Here is a 17,124-nt window from a genome sequence, read left to right on the forward strand (position 1 = left end):
AGCAGACACCATGTTGCACCTTCTCTTCCCTCTGCTAAGGTCAGGACTGGTCCCTCAGGATGAGATTGAAACAGAGCCTACAAATAACAACAAAACCAGCGAACACCACACACTTCGTGTGGGACAGGCAATATACTCAAGTTGTTCATATGTATTAATTTCTTTAATTCCTCAGCACTACCCTGTGAAGTAGGTACCATTGCTGGTTCTATTTCAAAATAAGTGAAGTGAGGTTTAGAGAGATCACACACTATGTGGAGACAAATGTTTTTAAATTGAAGTATAGTTAATTTACAATGTTATTATGATTTCTGCTGTACAGCAAAATGGTTCAGTTATATATACATTCTTTTTATATTATTTTCATTATGATTTATCACAGGATATTGAATATAGTTCCCTGTGCTATATAGTCGGAGAAGGCAATGGCACCCCACTCCAGTACTCTTGCCTGGAAAATCCCATGGACGGAGGAGCCTGGTGGGCTGCAGTCCACGGGATTGCTAAGGGTCGGACACGACTGAGCGACTTCCCTTTCACTTTTCACTTTCATGCATTGGAGAAGGCAATGGCAACCCACTCCAGTGTTCTTGCCTGGAGAATCCCAGGGACGGGGGAGCCTGGTGGGCTGCCGTCTATGGGGTCGCACAGAGTCGGACAAGACTGAAGCGACTTAGCAGCAGCAGCAGCAGTGCTATATAGTAGGACTTTTGTTATTTATCCATTCTATATATACCAGTTTGCATCTGCTAACCCTAAACTCCCACTCCATCCCTCCACCCTAAAGCCCTCCCCTCTTGGCAACCACATGTCTGTTCTCTATGTCAGTGTGGGGAGACAAAATTTAACCTGGAATTTGAAGTTGTGGCTGCCCAGCTTCAGGGTCCATTTACCAGTGGGTCTTAATCCCAGCTGCAGATTGGGAGCCTCCGCTTTTCTTTTTGGCTGCACTGCACAGTATGCAGGATCATAGTTCTCTAACCAGGGATCAAACCCGTGCCCCCTGCAGGGGAAGCATGGAGTCCTAACCACGGGACCACCAAGGAAGTCCCAGACTGGGAGCTTTAATAAATACCCCTGCCTGGGTTCCACCTCAAGAGATTCTGCCTTAATTACTTAGGGCTGGGGCCTGGGCATTAATTAATAAAATCACCCCACATGATTCTAATAGCAGCCAGAGTTGAAAACCACTGAACTAGACTCTACTGACCCTTGAATGACTGGTAGCTCCCCCTTCAAATTATTACAGAAGTATGTGCTTGTTATTGAAATATATCTCTTATAGATGGAATTTCAAGCCAAATTGGGAGACATAATAACTATAATGATTATGAGAATGGTAATTATAACTGTTTATAGCTGTATAGGCTTTGTCATTTACAAACAGCTTTTGTATGCATTCTGTTTCACTTAATCCTCAAAACAACACTGTGAATTAGTGATTTCTAGCTCCATTTTACAGATGATCAAACTGAGGCTTAGAGAGGTTCATAAATGTGCCCAAAAGGTCACACAGTTAGTAAGGAGCAGAACTTTGGTCTTCTTATTTCAAATTCCCTACTGTCTTCATTTCAGTGCAGATACAACCTGCCCAGGTCATAGATTTGTAGACAATAACTGCATATATCTCCATAACTCACTTCTTCCTTTCTATGCCAGCAGCCTCAGCTCCAGCCTCAACCTTCTTTCACTGTGGCAACATCATTTTGTGGGGATTCCCATCTCTGGCACCAGCCCTTCTGTTCAGTTTTCAAGGTCATGGTTCAGATTGCCTGCCATCTATCAACTTTATTTTTTCTTTGTAAAGTCATAAATGACATCAACACAAATCAAAAGAAGAGAAAAATAATTCACTGATCATCCTGCCACCCCATGAGTCATCTATTTTCATTTTTATGCTCCCCTCTCCAGGGCTGGGGCCTATACATACATCATTCTTACATATAGTCATGGCATAGATGCAATTTCACATTCTGCTTGTGTCACTTAGGATTATATCATAATCATTTGCTGTGTTGCTACAGTGTCTTTATAATTATCATTTTAATGGCCACATAATATTCCATTGAGTGGATGCACCATCATTTACTTAAGTATTTCCAATTTTTCACCACTACAGATGATGCTGCAATAAACATCTCTACAGAGAGCTATTTCTTCTTTTGGATGGTTTCCTAAACTGTCTACCACATTAAATATACTACTTCTTCTCCAACCATTTCATTCAGTCTGCAGGCATTGTCAGGTATTGTGGCATATGCTCAGAACAATCAGATGAGGGTCCTGTGCTCAGTCTGGTCGTAAGACAAGCATCTCAGCAAATATTTGTGATATTATGCTAAAAGTGCAATGTGTGTGTGCTGTGTTCAGTCGATTCAGTTGTGTACGACTCTGTGACCCTACGGATTTTAGCCTGCCAGGCTCCTCGGTCCATGGAATTTTCCAGGCAAGAATACTAGAGTGTGTTGCCATGCACTCCTCCAGGGGATCTTCCCGATCCAGGGATCAAACCATCGTTTTCTGTATTGCAGGTGGATTCTTTACTGATGAGCCACCTGGGAAGCCCCTAAAAGTCTTATGAGTCCAGTCCAAATTCTCTCTCTTTCTCCCGGGGTGACTTCTCCATTGTTCACTTACTGGGACTTTGTCTCCTTCCTGGCAGCTCCAGTTAACCCCATTTCTCCAATCTCTTCTTTCTTCCTTGGCTGGCCTGTCAGTGTCCCTAACTCAAAGTTCCTTTTCTCAGAGCAATCTGTCCCAACTTGGGCTTGGCATACGGACTCCCCATAACACACAAGTTTTCTATCTCCTTTCACCCAAACATCTCTGACTGCCACCTTCTCTTAAGAAGGCTTCCCAAAGGTTACCAAATATAGCCCTCAGGCCAAACTGGGTCTGCAGTTCTGTTGTGTGTGTTGGGTGCAGAGTTTGGATTGGCATGCCTGTGGGATGGGCTTGCCTTTCTGCTCTTCCACAGGTCATCACTCCATACTGCCTCAGATTAGGTCAGCTCCATTCAGGAACTTTCTCTGCCTGGTCTGAACTGGCAAGGCAAACTAGACTCCCTTCAACTAAACCTGGAACTTTCCATATCTTCCCTCACTTCCATGCCCCTCTACCATAGGAATTTAATTTCTCCTGTCATTCAACCTTTACACATGTTGCTTTTTTGTTAATGTGTGTCCACTTGCTTCATTCATTTAGACAGTCAGTCAATTGGTCAGTTAAGGAACCCTTACTGAACATCTCTATTGTATCATGTCTCCTGTGGGATGCTGGATGTAGAGAAACAAATGACTAGTGATCTTCTCACGGGTAGAACTCATGGTCCAGTGTACACATGGCCTTCATGGATTTGGATTATAAGCTCCATTCAAGGAAGTATTGAAGACAAAAGAACCAGTTGGTCAAAATACTTTATGTAGGGTCTTGCATAGGAAAAGACTTACTCAGTGCTTTTTGATGATGACTGCCAAAGTGAAGGGTATTCAAGTGTCATTCTGCTTCATTGTACCATGCCTCACTAGCATTTAGCTTTGTACCAGCTCCTGAAAAAATTCATATTTCTTCTAGGAAAAAAAACTGGTCACCTGGAAGAGACTGGATGATTATCTTAAGATTTCTCTTTGGTAACAATCTTATCCTTTCCTCTTATGTGGTCCCTGCCTTTGTGTAAACAAGCTTCTGTTTTGTTCATACACTGCCATACCTTTGCATAAGAACAAGTTCTAGGGCCTGAGTATGAGAAGGTCTAGACCCTCCTGCCTTCTAGGGATCAGGAGTAGAGATGTCTCCTTATCCAGACAGGAGGAAAAAGAGGGAAGAAAAGAAGAAAGGCAGCCATGGTCATACATGGCTTGTCCATGGCATTTAACCCTTGTAGAAAACTCTCTTGATCTGCTCTTATTTTCTATGTATCTGCCCCAGTGCTTGCTCTGGGTTATCCTACCTCTGGGTTTTTTCCCTTATCATTTTCTCTGACAGTCTTTCTTTCTCTGCCCATACTAAAATTTTTTAATAAGTTTTATAAAGATACAATTCACACACCATACTTCTGCTTCACTAATTACGCTAAAGCCTTGACTGTGTGGATCACAACAAACTGTGGAGAATTCTTAAAGAGATGGGAATACCAGACCACCTTATCTGCTTCCTGAGAAACCTGTATGCAGGTCAAGAAGCAACAGTTAGAACCAGATATGGAAAAACGGGCAGGTTCCAAGTTTGGAAAGGAGTACATCAAGGCTGTATATTGTCACCCTGCTAATTTAACTTCTATGCAGAGTATATCATGCAAAATGCAGGGCTGGATGAAGCACAAGCTGGAATCAAGATTGCAGGGATAAATATCAATAACCTCAGATACACAGATGGCACCTGACACCACCCTCATGGCAGTAAGCGAAGAGGAACTAAAGAGCCTCTTGATGAAAGTAAAAGAGGAGAGTGAAAAAGCTGGCTTAACACTCAACATTCAAAAAACTAAGATCGTGGCATCTGGTCCCATCATTTCACGGCAAATACACGGGGGAATGATGGAAACAGTGACAGACTTTATTTTTGGGGGCTCCAAAATCACTGCAGATGGTGACTGCAGCCATGAAATTAAAAGATGCTTGCTTCTTGGAAGAAAAGCTATGACAAAGCTCAGCTCAGTCACTCATTTGTGTCTGAGTCTTTGTGACCCTGTGAACTGCAGCACTCCAGGCTTCCTTGTCCATCACCAACTCCTGGAACCTGCTTAACTCATGACAAACCTAGACAGCATATTAAAAAGCAGAGACATTGCTTTGCCAACAAAAGTCCATATAGTTAATGCTATGGTTTTTCCAGTAGTCATGTATGGATGTGTGAGCTGGGCCATAAAGAAGGCTGAGCACTGAAGAACTGATGCTTTCGAATGGTGGTACTGGAGAAGACTTGAGAGTTTCTTTGACAGCAAAGAGATCAAACCAGTCAATCCTAAAGAAATCAATCCTGAATATGCATTGGAAGGACTGATGCTGAAGCTGAAGCTCCAATACTTTGGCCACCTGATGCAAAGAACTGATTCAATAGAAAAAGCCTTGATACTGGGAAAGAGTGAAGGCAGGAGAAGGGGATGACAGAGGATGGGACCGTTGGATGGCATCACCGACTCAATGGACATGAGTTAGAGCAAGCTCCGGGAAATGGTGAAGAACAGGGAGGCCTGGTGTGCAGTCCATGGTGTTGCAAAGAGTCAGACACGACTAAGTGACTAAACAACAACAGCTCACCCATTTAAAGTATGCAATTCTGTGGGGTTTTTTTAGAATATTTATTTTATTTAATTCATTAATTATTTAATTTTTGGTTGCTCTGGGTCTTCATTGCTTCGTGAGGGCTTGTCTAACTGCGGCAAGCAGGGGCTACTCTTTGTTGTGGCGCACACACTCTAGGCACACAATGGGCTTCAGTAGTTGCAGCATGTGGGCTCCAGAGTGTGGGCTCAGTTGTTGTGGTGCATAGGCTTAGTTGTTCCACAGCATGTGGAATCTTCCTGGACCAGAAATCCAACCTGTGTCCCCTGCGTTGGCAGGAAGATTCTTATCTACTGTACAATCAGGGAAGTCCAAATCAGTGGATTTTAGTGTAAACAACAAGTTGTGTAACCTTCTCTACTATCTAATTTCAGAACACTTTCATTATCCTCAAAAGAAACCCAATACCCCTTTAGCCACCACCTCCAATTTCTCAATCCTCACCAGCCCTAGGAAACCCCTAGTCTACTTTGTCTCTCTGGATTTGCCTATTTCAGACATTTCATAAAAATGGAATTATATAAAAAACAATATGTGGTTTTTTGTGTCTGGCTTCTTTCCTTTGGCATCACTGTCAAAGTATGTGTGAATATTTCATTCATTTTTATGAGTGAACAATATTCCATTGTATGCATATGCCACAATTGGTTTATCCATTTATCCATTGATGGATGTTTCAGAACTTTTGACTGTTGTGAATAGTGCTGCTAGGAACACTTGTGTACAAGTTTTTGTGTGGACATATGTTTTCATTTCTCTTGAGTATATAGCTAGGGGCAGAATTGCTGGGTCAAATGGTAACTCCATGTTTAACCTTTTGAAGAACTACCAGACTATCTTCCAAAGGATTTCTATCTATCTTTTAACGTCACTGTTCCTCTTCTTCTCTTAACTGCTGCTGCTATTTTCCAAATTTCCATTTCTAGCTCAGATTTCACTCCTGTGCTGACTGTGAACATCTCTGCTTGAACACCCCCTAGGCTCTTCAACCTGCCATTCTAAAATGAAATGTCCCTGCCCCACACTGTGATCTATCTTCCTCTCATGTTGCCTATCCCAGTGCATGCTTCCATCATTTTACCCAGCTGTCCAACACCAGACATATACTAGATGCCTCTCCCTCATTCTCCATAACTGATTCATCACCAAGTTCTAAAGGTTCTCTTTTCTCAATAACTGTCCAATCTACCTCCTCCTCTTCATCTCCATTTGCCAACGCTCCAGTTAAGGTCCAATCTTGCCCCAAATAGTACTCTTTTGTCTAACCTCTAATTTCACTACCTCCCCCCCATATCATCCTAAAATATCACTGCTAATGTGATAAGCCACATTCCTGCTCAAAATTATTCAGTAACATACCCCAGACTACAAGGTTAAATTTATCTTCTTTGCCTATTACAGTAACAGGTAAAGTTTCAACAACACTGAGTTAAGTATGCCCTCCCATACCTCTGTGCTTTAAAAGTACTGTTTCCTCTACCTTGAAGATTCTCTCTATGCTTGCCCATTGAACAAATTCTTTATCCTTCGGAGCCTAGATTAAATGCTACTTCCTCTGTAAAGTCATCCCAGAATTCCTCAAGTAGACCTTGGATTCACTTTCTCCATATTACTCCTCAACGTATGCATATATACCCTTACTAGAGACTTCATTGTAAATGATGTTTCCTTAACTCTCTTATAGACTGCAAGATATTCAAGGGCAGGGGGGACTGTATAATTTAATCTCTGAACACTCAACCCCTAGCAGAGTATCCAGTGTCTGGCACAAACATATATACACATACACACTGAAGTAAGTAAAAAAAAAAAAAAAAAAAGGAAATATGTTTTATTGATTTTATTGACTCTTTGACCACTTGCTCTGGACCAAGAATGTTAAACATTTGACAAATTATTTCATTGAATCCTCTCAGCATCCCTACTTGGTATCTCTACCTTAAAAATGAGGAAAAACTGGGGCTCTTTGAGATTTGGTAACATGCATATTCACATATGGGCTTCCCTGATAGCTCAGTTGGTAAAGAATCTGCCTGCAATGCAGGAGATCCCAGTTCGATTCCTGGGTTGGGAAGATCCACTGGAGAAGGGATACACTACCCATTCCAGTATTCTTGGACTTCCCTTGTGGCTCAGCTGGTAAAGAATCTGCCTGCAATGTGGGAGACCTGGGTTCTATCCCTGGGTTGGAAATATCCCCTGGAGAAGGGAAGTCCATGGAGTCACAAAGAGTCGGACACAACTGAGAAACTTTCACTTTCACATTCACAAATATATTCAAGGCAGAGGCAAAGGTGAGAAAGAGTAAAGAGTTGAAACTCCTTTGGGTATAGTCTTTCCTCAAAAGGACCCCAACCTGAATCCTCATCAGCTCCTCTTGCCTTCATGTCCAAAGTGTTCAAATAGTGTCCTGTACACAGACCACAGTCATGTACATTCCCTCTCTGTGAGGGTTATGTCTGGAAAGGACTTTAGTCTCATAGAAATGACATCTCTTAATCTACCTTGGCTCCATCTTCTCATCCGAAGATCTCAAGTGGCCCATCACAGCCACCTCCATTCCTCCTGCTTGGGAGCTCGATCATCTTCCTAGCTGTCTTGACCCATCTGTGGCCAAATGCCTTTTCATTTGAACTGATCTGAGACAGGATGGGAGTTTGCAAAAGAAATTTTCCTCAGAAATTGAGGGCAATACAAGAAAAAATTTAAAAATTCCAGAACCTTAGAAATAAATGAGTTTACAGAAGACTGATTCCTTTTCCTAATGGAGCTCAGTTCTCTCCACTGATGGGCTTGGCTGGCATAGTATATAGGGCACTCAATTCCTATTCCTAGTCTTGGCCTCAATCCTGTCTCAACCACACTACTCAGACTCATTGCCTGGAAAGTTTGGGTTGGTGCCACCATTAGGGCTGATGAAATTCTCTATTTTCCAGAAACTGCTTTGCTAATTTAGCTTTGGACAGGGGGTGAGGTGGGGAACATTTCCAGATGACTTCCTGGTCCTGGGAAACATTATATTTGTCCTGAGTCATTCTGCAGACCCCTGAGAGAACTATCCTGGGTCCCGGTCTCATGCATAAGGAACACACTTATCTAGCCCTCAAAAGCCCTTTCTAGCACCTCAGGAGGCCTTGCAGGGGTTTCTGTAAATCTTCTTAGAGATCTCTATGGCTCTGGTCTCTGAAAAGCCTACGTTCACCTCAACCTGTTTCTCTTGGTCCCTTTTGGTTTTCCTGAAGCATGTCTCTGTCTACAAAATGGTGGAGTAGAAGGACATGCACTCATTTTCTCCTGTGAGAACTCCAAAATTACAACTCGCTGCTGAACAACCATCAACAGGAGAAAGTTGAATCCCACCAAAAAAAGACACCCCACATCCAAGGGCAAAGGAGAAGCCCCAGCAAGATGGTAGGAGGGGCGAAATAATGTTTAGAATCAAACCCCATACCTGCCAGAGATGCTCGGAGAGCTCAAACAAAACCTTGTGTGCACCAGGAGACCCCACAGAGACTGAGCCAGACCTGCCTTTGAGTGTTTGAGTGTCTCCTGCAGAGGTGCGTGTCAGCAGTGGCCTGCCACAGGGACAGGGGCTATGGGTGCAGCAGACCTGGGTATGGCATAAGCCCTCTTGGAGGAGGTCACCATTAACCCCACCATAGAGCTACAGAACTTACACAGGACTGGGGAAACAGACTCTTGAAGGGCACAAACAAAATCTTGTGTGCACCAGGACCCAGGAGAAAGGAGCAGTGACCCCACAAGAGACTGACCCAGGCTTGCCCGTGAGTGTCCAGGAGTCTCCAGCAGAGGTGTGGGTTGGTGGTGGCCTGCTGCAGGGTCGGGGGCACTGAGTGCAGCAGTGTGTGCGTGGGACCTTTTGAAGAAGGCCGCCATTATCTTCATTAACTCCACCAGAGTTTGGCCTCAGGTCAAACAACAAGGAGGGAACACAGCCTCACTCATCAACAGAAAATTGGATTAAAGATTTACTGAGCATGGCCCCACCCATTAGAACAAGACCCAGTTTCCCCCTCAGTCAGTCTCTCCCATCAGGAAGCTTCCATAAGCCTCTTATCCTTATCCCTCAGAGGGCGGACAGAATGAAAACCACAATCACAGAAAACTAATCAAACTGATCACATGGACCACAGCCTTGTCTAACTCAATGAAACCATGAGCCATATCGTGTGGGGCATGCAAGGCAGACAGGTCATGAAAAAAAAAAAAAAAGACAGGTCATGGTGGAGAGTTCTGACAAAACGTGCTCCACTGGAGAAGGGAATGGCAAACCACTTCAGTATTCTTGCCTTGAGGACCCCATGAACAGTATGAAAAGGCAAAAAGATAGGACACTTGAAAGATGAACTCCCCAGGTCGGTAGGTGCCCAATATGCTACTGGAGATCAGTGGAGAAATAACTTCAGAAAGAATGAAGGGATGAAGCCAAAGCAAAGACAACACCCAGTTGTGGATGTGACTGGTGATAGAAGCAAGGTCCGATGTTGTAAAGAGCAATATTGCATAGGAACCTGGAATGTTAGGTCCATGAATCAAGGTAAATTGGAAGTGGTCAAACAGGAGATGGCAAGAGTGAACAATGACATTTTAGGAATCAGTGAACTAAAATGGACTTGAATGGGTGAATTTAAATCAGATGACCTTATATCTACTACTATGGCAAGAATCCCTTAGAAGAAATGGAGTAGCCATCATTATCAACAAAATGTCCAAAATGCAGTACTTGGATGCAATCTCAAAAATGACAGAATGATCTCTGTTCGTTTCCAAGGCAAACCATTCAATATCACAGTAATCCAAGTCTATGCCCCAACTAGTAATGTTGAAGAAGCTAAAGTTGAACGGTTCTATAAAGATCTACAAGAACTTCTATAACTAACACCCAAAAAAGGTGTCCTTTTCATTATAGGGGACTGGAATGCAAAAAGTAGGAAGTCAAGAGATACCTGGAGTAACAGGCAAATTTGACCTTGGAGTACAAAATGAAGCAGGGCAAAGACTAACAGAGTTTTGCCAAGAGAACGCACTGATCATAGCAAACACCCTCTTCCAACAACACAAGAGATGACTCTACACATGGACATCACCAGATGGTCAATACTGAAATCAGATTAATTATAATCTTTGCAGCCAAAGATGGAGAAGCTCTATACAGTCAGAAAAAACAAGACCAGGAGCTAACTGTGGCTCCAATTGCAAAATTCAGATTTAAATTGAAGAAAGTAGGGAAAACCCCTAGACCATTCAGGTGTGACTTTAATCAAGTCCCTTATGACTATACAGTGGAAATGACAAATAGATCCAAGGGATTAGATCTGATAGACAGAGTGCCTGAAGAACTATAGACGGAGGCTTGTGACATTGTACAGGAGGCAGTGATCAAGACCATCCCCGGGAAAAAGAAATGCAAAAAGGCAAAATGATTTTCTGAGGAGGCCTTACAAACAGCTGAGAAAAGAAGAGAAGCGAAAGGCAAAGGAGAAAAGGAAAGATATACTCATTTGAATGCAGACTTTCAAAGAATAGCAAGGAGAGATAAGAAAGCTTTCCTCAGCAATCAATGCAAAGAAATAGAGGAAAACAAGAGAATGGGAAAGACTAGAGATCTCTTCAAGAAAATTAGAGATACCAAGGGAATATTTCATGCAAAGATGGGCTCAATAAAGGACAGAAATGGTATGGACCTAACAGAAACAGAAGATATTAAGAAGAGGTGGCAAGAATACACACAAGAACTATACAAAAAAGATCTTTATGACTAGATAACCACAATGGTGTGATCACTCACCTAGAGCCAGACATCCTGGAATGTGAAGTCAAGTGGGCCTTAGGAAGCATCACTAAGCTAGTGAAGGTGATGGAATTCCAATTGAACTATTTCAAATCCTAAAAGATGATGCTGTCAAAACGCTATACTCAATATACCAGCAAATCTGGAAAACTCAGCAGTGGCCACAGGACTGGAAAAGGTCAGTTTTCATTCCAATCCCAAAGAAAGGCAATGCCAAAAATTGTTCAAACTACCACATAATTGCTCCCGTCTCACACACTGGCAAAGTAATGCTCAAAATTCTCCGAGCTAGGCTTCAACAGTATGTGAACTATGAACTTCCAGACGTTCAAGCTGGATTTAGAAAAAGCAGAGGAACCAGAGATCAAATTGCCAACATTTGTTGCATCATAGAAAAAGCAAGAGAATTCCAGAAAAACATCTATTTCTGCTTCATTGACTACACTAAAGCCTTTGACTGTGTGGATGATAATAAACTGTGGAAAATTCTTCAAGAGATGGGAATAAAAGACCACCTTACCTGCCTCCTGAGAAATCTGTATGCAGGTCAAGAAGCAACAGTTAGAATTGGACAAGGAACAACAGACTGGTTCCAAATTGGGAAAGGAGTACATCAAAGCTGTATATTGTCACCTTGCTTACTTAATTTGTATTCAGAGTACATAATGAGAAATGTAGGGCTTGATGAAGCACAAACTGGAATCAAGATTGCCAGGAGAAATATCAATAGCCTCAGATATGCAGATTACACCACCCTTATGGCAGAAAGTGATGAGGAACTAAACGGCCTCTTGATTAAAGTGCAAGAGGAGAGTGAAAAAGCTGGCTTAAAACTCAACATTCAAAAAATGAAATTCATGGCATCTGATCCCATCACTTCATGGCAAATAGATGGGGAAACAATGGAAACAGTGACAGACTTTATTTTGAGGGGCTCCAAAATCACTGCAGATGGTGACTGCAGCCATGAAATTAAAAGACACTTGCTCCTTGGAAGAAAATCTGTGACCAACCTAGACAGCATATTAAAAAGCAGAGCCATTACTTTGCCAACAAAGGTCCATCTAGTCAAAGCTATGGTTTTTCCCATAGTCACATATGGATGTGAGAGCTGGACCATAAAGAAGGCTGAATGTCGAAGGATTGATGCTTTTGAATGTGGTGTTGGAGAAGTCTCTTGAGAATCCATGGGACAGCAAAGAGACCCAACCAGTCAATCCAAAAAGAAATCAGTCCTGAATATTCATTGTAAGGACTGATGTTGAAGCTGAACCTCCAGTCTTTGGCCACCTGATGCGAAGAGCCAACTCATTGGAAAAGACCCTGTTGCTGGGAAAGATTGAAGGCAGGAGGAGAAGAGGATGACATGGTCGGATGGCTTCACAGACTTGATGGACATGAGTCTGAGTAAGCTCCGGGAGTTGGTGATGGACAGGGAGGCCTGGCGTGCTGCAGTCCATGGGGTCACAAAGAGTTGGACACAACTGGGTGACTGAGCTGAACTTATGCTGAAACTGAAGCTCCAGTACTTTGGCCACCTTGTGCAAAAAGCTGACTCATTGGAAAAGATCGATGCTGGGAAAGATTAAGGGCAAGAAGAGAAGGGAGCGGCAGAGGATGAGATGGTTAGATAACATCACTGACTTAATGGCCATGAGTTTGAGCAAACTCTGGGAGATAGTGAAAGACAGGGAAGCCTGGCTTCAGTCCTCGGGGTTTAAAAGAGTCGGACAGGACTTAGCGGCTGAGCAACAACAACATGTCTGTAACAGTTATTTGCTGATTGTCTGAGACAATAGCTATTTTTCCACTTTTTTTGCTAATAGTTGGAAATATGCTGGGTCCTTGATGGTGAATTAACCAACCCAAAACTCCATATTCCTAAACATGGTATTGGTAAGACAATGAATTTTCCTCATTGTGTAAGTCACTTTTGATGTGTTTTCTATTAATTGTAGCTGCAGGCAACTCTAGGCATGCCCCAATTCACAGGCCTAATGGCAGTCTGCCCTGTGCTATATGATTCTGTCTTCCCTCCAATCACTTACTGTTCCAGGGTTTAAAACTTTGTTCCAAGTTGGTCCAATCAACTTCTCTGTTTGGGGAGTTTGATAATGGGAGACACAAAGCAACAAAGCTTGGGCACCAGTCATTGGAGCTGAGTCTCATGACTCACAGTGCTTTTGTGAGGAAGGGTCACACACTTCTACTCTTTAGGTTGACAGAGATGTCCTGGTTTCTTCCCTTCCTGAGGGCAACTCTTCCTTCTTTTGCTTGCAGCCTGGGCTTCCCAGGTGGTGCTAGTGGTAAAGAACCTGCCTGCCAATGCAGGAGACATTAGAGATGCAGGTTCAATCCCTGGGTTGGGAAGATTCCCTGCAGGAGGGCATGGCAGCCCACTCCAGTATTCTTACCTGGAGAACCCCACGGAGAGAGGAACCTGGCAGGCTACAGTCCATATGGTTACAAAGCATCGGACATGACTGAAGGGAGTTAGCATGCATGCACGCAAAGAGCCTTAGATAAAGACATCTAATCAATTAGACATTAGAACTACTTCTATCCTTTTCTGACACACAGCTGTTATTCTAAGTCTGAAATGCAAACTGCTTTCATTTCTGTGTCAATGTTGCCTAGAGTGCTCAGTTTAAGAAGGACTTTCAGGTTGAGTCAGCACTGAAGTTGGGGTATAGTGACCAATTAGTGATGTCTACCATGGGAACAGGAATGGATATAAGGCACTACATACAGTCATCCCTCTGTACCCATGAGAAATGGATATAAGATACTATATACAATCCCTCTGTATCCAGGACTGCCATGAATACCAAAATCCATGGATGCTTAAGTCACTTATACAAAATGGCATAGTATTTGCATTTAATCTATGCACATCATGCTTTATACTTTAAATCATCTCTAGATTACTTATAATATCTAATACAATATAAATTCTATAAAAATAGCCGTAAATACAATGTAAATGCTATGGAAATAGTTGCCAGAGAAAGGCAAATTCAAGTTTTGATTTTTGAGGATGAGATGGTTGGATGGCATCACCGACTCAATGGACAAGAGTTTGAGCAAGCTCCAGGAGATGGTGAAGGACAGGGAATCCTGGTGTGCTGCAGTCCATGGGATCACAAAGAGTCGGACATGACTAAGCGACTGAACAACAACAACAAAAAATCTGTGGCTGGTTGAATTCTCAGATGCAGAATCTGCCAACATGGAGGGCCAGCTGTATTTGCAGTGGTAAATGGCATCGAGTATTTGCAGGCCTTATCTAGGCTAACATCTGGGGGCCATTCTCTCTAGTGACCTATGTGGCCTCTTTCTGAAGCCCGTCCATCTGCCCAGTTCACTAATGCAGCTTTGTGACCTTGGACAAATCACTTTGCTTTTCTGAGTTCCAGTTCGTAAGTGTAAGGTTAAGAGATTAGATCGGATGATCACAAGGTCATTTCTAGTTCTATGACTCAGGTCAGGCCCCTTCAAAGGTCAGTAGCAGACTCTCTCTTCCCATTTCAAAACTCACTCACCTCCCCCTATTACAGCACTCACTGGGTTTCAATGTCTCGCCTGAGCAACACCTCCAGTTCTCAGTCTGTTGGCAGAGGAGAGAGGATTGACAGGTCTCAAGCCCAGTGAATCATCAGGCCTTTCCCAGTTCAGGTTACAAACTCCACCTACTTCCCCAGGGTTTCTCTGATGATTCATTCAGGTGCCCCTCTCCTATCCTTGGGAATGACCTTCCAGAATTATTTTATCTCTTCAGTTTTGCAGTAGAAAAATATTTCACATGCTGAGTTATGGTAATAGGCCATCTTCATCAACAGTAAAAGGATGATTCTCTCCTGCCCTCCCTAATCTGCCCCATTTCCATCATCCATACCATGTGCCATCTTAATCAGGCCTTCACCCCACCCTTGGCTGCTGCTATACCTCCCCTTTTCCCCTCCTTCCAGACACAGTCCTGCATTCCTGAGGATTTCCTCTCTTATATCCCAACTGCTTGTACCTCTCCCTTTCCCCCATACTAAATTCTGGCCTTTGGTGGCAACCCAGCCTTTACCTTCTCCCCACCCTGCCACTCTGCTTCAACCTCATTGCCCTCCTTGGGGGCCTCTCCCTCTGCAGCTGCTGCAGTCTGAATAAGCACAACAACAAAAAATTACCACATATATTAAAGTGAAGCTCTTGTTGGACAACTGCAAATTTCCCTGGGCGGGATTTCAGTTTGATTTTCTCAGGGTTCCTATGGAGCCTGAGTTTCTGCCCAGACCTGCCCCACTCCCACCCCAGATGTCTGGGTCTGTAGGGAACCAGAACCCTGGCCTGTCCCAGAGGACCAGCCCTCCAGAATTTCTTAGTCCACCAGCCAGGGGCCAAAGGCACAGACCGGGCAGGGGAAAGTCAGCCAAGTGGGGCAGGGAACAGGCAGCTCGCCCTGTAGAGGAGTTTAACTCATAACTGGGGGACTGAGGGCAGGGAGCCAAACTTCCCCTCACTGAAGCAGAAACCAATCTTGCAAATAAACACATAAACAGATTACCAGTGAGTCAGTAAGGGCTGCTAAGGGGTTGGAGAGTTGAACTGTCCACAGCCCCACCCCTGGCACTTCCTCCAAAGCTTAGGCCCCAGCTTTGCCCAGGAGGGCCTGGAAGAGGAATCAGGTCTCCAAAGCATATGCCCCACCCTGGCTCTCAGTTGCTGATGGAAGCCCTGAACTTGGCCAAGCCTGGGCCTCTCTCCACTGTTGCCCCTTCCTCCCTGCCTTCTCCTCTCGGTATCCCATTCCAACTCTTTTTTCTTCTCAGGCTTGGACTCCTGCCCATCTGGCTTGTGTGTGCACTTCTGCTATCTTTGGCCAGTCTTTCCCTGCTCCCAGCCACTTTCCCAGTCACCCTCAAGCACATCTTCCACCATGCGGCCCTCTCTCTGGGTCTCCTTTTCAAATAACCACTATGAACCTTGACTGGGCTTCCCTGGTGTCTCAGGTGATAATGAATCTGCCTGCAATGAAGGAGACCCAGGTTTGATCCCTGGGTTGGGAAGATCTCCTGGAGAAGGGAATGGCAACCCACTCCACTATTCTTGCTGGAAGAATTGCATGGACAGAGGAGCCTGCCAGGCTACAATCCATGGGGTCGCAAAGAGTAAGGAATAACTGAGCAACTAACACACACACACACACACACATACACAATGAACCTTGAAAATGGCCCTAGGTAATGCTCAATTCACCTCCCATCCCTGCGCTTACTCTTTTTATTTATTTTTTAAATATTTATTTATTTGGATGCACTGGGTCTTAGTTGCAATATGCAAGATCTTCAATTTTCGTTGTGATATGTGAACTCTTAGTTGTGGCACACAGGATCTAGTTCCCTGACTAGGGATCGAACCCACATCCCCTGCATCGGGAGCCTGGAATCTTAGCCGCTGGACCATGGGAACTCCCCCTATGCTTACTCTTTCAGAAATTCAGGCAGAATGTTCCATTTCATTTGTTTGGGCCTCAGTCTTCCCAAGATGCTGAGAGCCCTGCCCAGCTCCCACAAGCAGACCCAAGGGATGTTGACATGCTTTGGTACAGAATTGCGGTGCCCAGGCCCTGAGCCTTGGAGAGATTTGCCCAGCTTGGAGCTCTCTGTCAATGCCCCTTTTGCCACTCCCATCACAACCACTAGGGAATGGCACCTAGCCTTCAGGTGCTGGGAAGGCCCAAGGGGATTTTTGATAACAGATCAGAAAGCATGCCTCCATTTGGCCAGAGAGAGGAATACTGCCTTTGGGTAAAGCTGGAAGTTTCATAGCTCCATCTGTACTGTTCCTGCATCCTCAAGGCCTACTGTCTGGCACATAGGAGGCACTCAAAAAATAGGTGGGAAAGTGCATGCATATGTATCTAAGAGTAAAGCTTATAGCAGCAAATTTCTAGGGCGTGAAATGGTGCTTCCTCATAGGAGTAAAACCCAAAGCAGATTAAAACAATATTTATTAGCTCACAGTTCTGTAGGTCAGAAG

This window comes from Giraffa tippelskirchi, chromosome X (genome assembly GCF_054371585.1).
Source record: "Giraffa tippelskirchi isolate mGirTip1 chromosome X, T2T-mGirTip1v1.2.pri, whole genome shotgun sequence".
Taxonomy (NCBI): domain Eukaryota; kingdom Metazoa; phylum Chordata; class Mammalia; order Artiodactyla; family Giraffidae; genus Giraffa; species Giraffa tippelskirchi.